We start from the raw sequence: 5,406 nt of genomic DNA on the forward strand, positions 1-5,406 counted from the left end.
GAGGAGTTTTCGACACTACCGGGCGCCACTCATCTAGCTCACTCACCGCCATTGCCGCCTCCCACCGCAGAATCAATATCAAAGTTACAAGTTCTAAGGGCCCAAAGTGCCCTATGCTCTAACTCAATGTGCAAATGACATGACTTTCCATAAACAAGGCGATAGGGGGTAAAACCTATAGATGTCCTAAAAGCGATCCTAAACGCCCCATAATGCATCATCTAACTTAAGAGTCCAAATTCTTCCCACCGGTACTAATCTGCCTTCTAAAATACGTTTAATACCTCTATTAGTTACCTCAACCCGCCAACTAGTCCTGGGGGTGATAGGGAGTAGAGAACCGATGAGTAACTCCGCATCGCTTAAGTACTTTCTCTAATTGGGTGTTGCGAAATGTGTTCCTCTATCACTAATAAGCACCCTAGGTATGCCATACCTAGCAAACAATCGCTTAAGGAACCCTGCAGACAACCCTAGCATCATCAATGCATGGCTACGTACCGAGCCTTGTGCCACTTAGAGAAATATTCAACAAAGAACCGAATGTACTTATTACCATACCAAGAGGGAAAGTGTCCCATGAAGTCGATGCCCCGGACATCAAAAATCTCAACGACTTGCACACTGGTTTGAGGCATCTCATCACGAGAAGAGATATTACCTGCTACCGGCAAGGGTCACAAACCTTAACAAATTTCCGTGCATCTTGGAAGAGCGTAGGCCAATAGAATCCCGCCTCTAGCACCTTCCTCGCAGTATGGTTTCACGCTTGATGACCTCTAGTGGGTCCCTCATGGCATTGCTTCAATATTTGGAGAGTCTCCTCGCCATATACACAACGGCGAATCACCGATCCGCATATTACTTTAAACAAAAAGGGATCTTCCTAAATATAGTATTTCAAATCAAATAAGAATTTCTTCTTTCACGATACGTCATACCCTTTGGTAGAACCCTAGCAACCAAATAGTTAGCATAATCGGGAAAACCAGGGAGTATCAGTGTATACCTGAGTGACATACAAATGTTCTTCTAGAAATCGATCATCTATGGTCGTCTCATCAAGTGCATCTAAGTGAGGATTTTCCAATCTCGATAAATGGTTCGTTGCCAGATTCTCTGCGCCCTTCTTATCCTTGATCTCGACGTCAAATTCCTATAACAAAAGAATCCACCGAATCAATCTCGATTTCGCATCATTTTTCAGGAATAAGTACCTCAATGCCGAGTGGTCCGTGAAGACAATGGTTTTGGAGAGAACGAGGTATGATCTAAACTTGTCGAAGGCGTAAACAACCGCCAATAACTCCTTCTCTGTGGTGGTGTATTGTTCCTGGGCTCCCGCCAAGGTCTTGCTAGCGTAGTAAATGGGTTGAAACTTCTTTCAATCCTCCCGTCCAAGCACAGCTCCAATCGCATAATCACTAGCATCGCACATCGTCATACCCCCAATCGGGAGAAACCATGATTGGGGTCAGAGTTAAGTTTCTTAAGTAACTCAAAAGTCGCCACGCATGTATCATAAAAAATAAAAGGTACATCCTTAACTAACAATTGAGTGAGGGCCTAGCAATCTTAGAAAAATCTCTAATAAATCTCCTATAAAACCCTGCATGGCCCAAAACTCCTAACAAATTTTAATGTAACTAGGAGGAGGTAGCTTAGATATTACTTCTACCTTAGCTCTATCCACCTCCATCCCGACCGAGAGATCTTATGCCCTAAAACAATCCCCTCTCACCATGAAATGACATTTTTCCCAGTTTAGTACCAAGTTAGCCTCAATACATCTAGCTAACATGCGCTCAAGGTTTGCCAAACAAAGAGAGAAAGAATTACCAAAAATAGAGAAGTCATCCATAAATACCTCCATAGACTCCTCAATCATGTCCTCAAAATAGCCATCATGCACCACCGAAATGTAGGCCGGTGCATTGCACAGTCCGAATGGCATCCGTCTATAAGCAAACGTCCCATAAGGGCGGTGAAGGTAGTCTTCTCTTGGTCCTCGTGCAATAGGAATCCGAAAGTAACTTTGAAAAGCCATCAAGAAAACAATAAAACATGTGACTGCTAAACGCTCAATCATCCGATCAATGAAAGGAAGAGGGAAAGTGGTCCTTCCGAGTTGCATCATTAAGCCTCACGGTAATCAATGCAAACTCTAAGCCTCACCGTCCGAGTCGGGATCACCATCCTTCTCATTCCTTACCACTGTGATGCCTCCTTTCTTGGGTACAACCACTTCTTTCATGTTCGGATTGAGTCGCTCTTTGAGGTCCGAACGACCGGCCCCGAAATCGTCTCCCCCAATGAAATCTTATGAGAGCAGAACTTGGATTTATGCCCTGGATATCGGCTATATTGAAAGCAAAGGCCTTCTTGTACTTCCTTAGAACTTCCAACAAAGCATGGCTTGTTCTTCGGAGTTAGATCTACCGCTATGATTACTCGGTAAGCGCTTCTCTTCATCCGGGGAAGGCATAAACCAAGTGGCTCAGAACTCCTTCCGCCTAAAACTCGGTGGGTCCTCGAATGAAGTCTTTACTTTCCGCACCCCGGCACTGTCAAGAAAAAGATAGGGATCGGTTGACAAGCTCCTAGCCTGTGTTAATAAAACAGTGAGTTGCTCCAACACTTGCTCGTTGGACAACTCCTCCTCATCCTCGGCCTAATGCTACTTGCAAAGGGTCGAACATAAAATTTCTTGTAAATGGGACTCAACCACATCATCAATCACATCAATAGAACATACAGATTATCATAGTCCGTCTCATGGAAGTGGCCAGTCAAAGGTAATGGTCTCATCATTAACTCTAAGCTTAAGCTTTCCATCGCTTACATCGATAAACCCTCGATGTAGCTAGGAAAGGCCTACCCAGGATAAGAGGCACAAAGGTTATCACCCTCCATATCCATTACCATAAAATCTACAGGAAAGATAAATTTATCTACCTTTACAAGTACATCTTCAACAATACCTCTAGGAATTTTAATGCTCCCATCCGCTAATTGAACACTCATCCTAGTAGGCTTTGGCTCATGCAACCCTAATTTGGCAAATAAACTAGTGGGCATTAAGTTAATCGGCTCCTAAATCAGCCAATGCACCACTAATTGATAAATCACCAATCATACAAGGGATAGTAAAACTCCCTGGATCTCGCCGCTGAGTGGCGCTTGTTCGAGAATAAGTCAACACTCCTCATTAAGCACCACCCCGACCAAGATCCTCCAACTTCCTCTTGTTGCTCAAAATCTCCTTTAAGAACTTGGCGATTTCAAGATCCGTGAAATTGCCTCAACAAAAGGTAAGTTAATTTTCACCGCTTAAATAAGTCAAGAAACTTACATCAGATTGCTTGTCCACCATATCCCGCCCCAACCTTGCAGGATATGGTACCGGCCGATGCTCGCACAGGCTCTTTGCCTGTCTTCTTTCTTTCTCTCATTCTCTACCATCTCAAGGTCCGGTCCTTCCTTACCGGCTCGACCTGAACGATTGTATTATCCTTATCGGCCTAAAGGCGAAGAACTACCAAATTTTACCCGAACGCAAGGTGATAGCTTTGCAATGCTCCTCGGGTTTGATCAGAGTGCTGAGCGATCCCAAGGTCTCTCTGAAAGCATCTTAGAAATTTGGCCAATTTGAGTCTTCAAGTTCGAATCGAGGCCTGTTGATTCCTAAGTGCACTATCACCACGGAATCTTGTTTGTAGATGTCACAAACTTCATCATGAGCTCCTCTAAATTTGACTTCTTTCTTGGGAGGAGGAGCTTGTGCAGCCCACCGGTTGTTGCCGGCCGTTGATGAAGTCTTTGAAACTGGGCGGACCCTGGGCATTATTGTTCCTCCAACCGAAATTGGGGTGATTGCGCCATCCAGGTTGTATGTATTACCGTAGGGGTTATTATACGTCTTGGGCATTCCCCATATAATCAACCCTGTTCAACATCGGAAGATATAGTAGAATTAGATGGAAAACTAATAGAAGATGAAGCAATATACCTCCCGCAGAGCGCTCGACCGTAATGCGGGCCACCACAAAACTCACGTACCAACATTCACGCGTGAACCAAGATTTGGAGTTGGTCGATCTTCTTGGCTAGAAGCTCCACTTGAGCTCGCCAAGGTAGAGTCCACTTGGTTGACCACTCCTTGTCTTCCTGGTCGTCTCCTGAGGATTGCCACCGATAGTTGTTCATGGCCATTTCCTCTATCAAGTTCGAGCTTGCTCGAGCATCTTATCGCTTAGCGCCCCCACCGGCCAGAAGATCCACCATCTCTGCCGCGAGGTTCAACCCATTGTAGAAGGTCCGAACTGCATCCACACTGGCAATCCGTGATGTGGGCAGCATCTCAAAAGATCTTTAAATCTCTCCCATGCATCGTACATGCTTTCATCATCAAACTGCACAAAAGAAGATATGTCATTTCTAAGTTTAGTAGTTTTAGCGGGAGGAAAATACTTATATAAAAAATTTTCGGCCAACGCCTTCCAGGTAGTGATCGTCTGTTGTGGAAGAGATTGCAACCATCTCTTTGCTCTGTCCCTCAAGGAAAATGGAAACAATCTCAGTCGAATGGCATCATCGGTTGTTCCATTTATTTTGAATGTGTCACAAATCTCCAAAAAGTTGGAGATATGTGCATTGGGATCCTCGCTGGGCAATCCTCCAAACTGCACGCTTTGTTGGATCATCTGGATAACATTGGCCTTTATCTCAAAATTGTTGGCCGCTACAGCAGGTCTGACTATACTAGTTTTCGTCCCATCCAAAGATGGTCGAGCAAACTCGTACATAGTCCTCGATCCTCATCCTGGGGGTCATGGTTTTCCATCGTGTCTAGTCTATCCACAGTACCTCAACCTCAATCTCCTCCTCTTCTAATTGCAACCTCTTCCTTAAGAGTCCGAGGGATCGCTCGGATCGATAGAGGCTCTATAAGATTCGAGTTTGAGCTCCCGGTCATAAACTACCCCAAACCGAAAGTCCACACAACCACCGATCAACAAAAATAATATAATAATAAATAATAATAAAATTAAAGAATAAATGAATAAAACAAATAATGACTAAATTAACACAAAAACAATTCACTCTAGTTCACCGTTACAGCTCCCCGGCAACGGCGCCAAAAACTTGATGGGTGCTACTCGTGTTAGCTACAATCTAAGGCAGTGTACCTATCGATGCAGTCTAGCACTAATGGCGAGTATCAAGGTCGTATTCCTCGGGAAAGCGAAAGCCCAGAGTTACTTCTTTATTCTTTGTTATATTAACCTAAAATGGATGATGAATAAATTTTAAACTAACTATTAACTACGAGCTAAGTTCTAAGGGAGATGCAGGAGTAATTGATAAGTGAAATAATCAAGACAAGAAGACAAACCCAAAGGGAAT

At 44.0% G+C, this 5,406-nt stretch overlaps 1 non-coding gene across 1 annotated transcript; it reads left to right on the top strand.

Annotated features, from left to right (window-relative positions):
- Positions 1-4,338: 4,338 nt before the first annotated feature.
- LOC112535260 lies at positions 4,339-4,445 on the top strand. Its single transcript, XR_003079424.1, has one exon. It is a non-coding gene; the product is annotated as a small nucleolar RNA R71 (small nucleolar RNA).
- Positions 4,446-5,406: the final 961 nt, after the last annotated feature.

This window comes from Ricinus communis, chromosome 4 (assembly GCF_019578655.1).
Source record: "Ricinus communis isolate WT05 ecotype wild-type chromosome 4, ASM1957865v1, whole genome shotgun sequence".
NCBI classification, from domain to species: domain Eukaryota; kingdom Viridiplantae; phylum Streptophyta; class Magnoliopsida; order Malpighiales; family Euphorbiaceae; genus Ricinus; species Ricinus communis.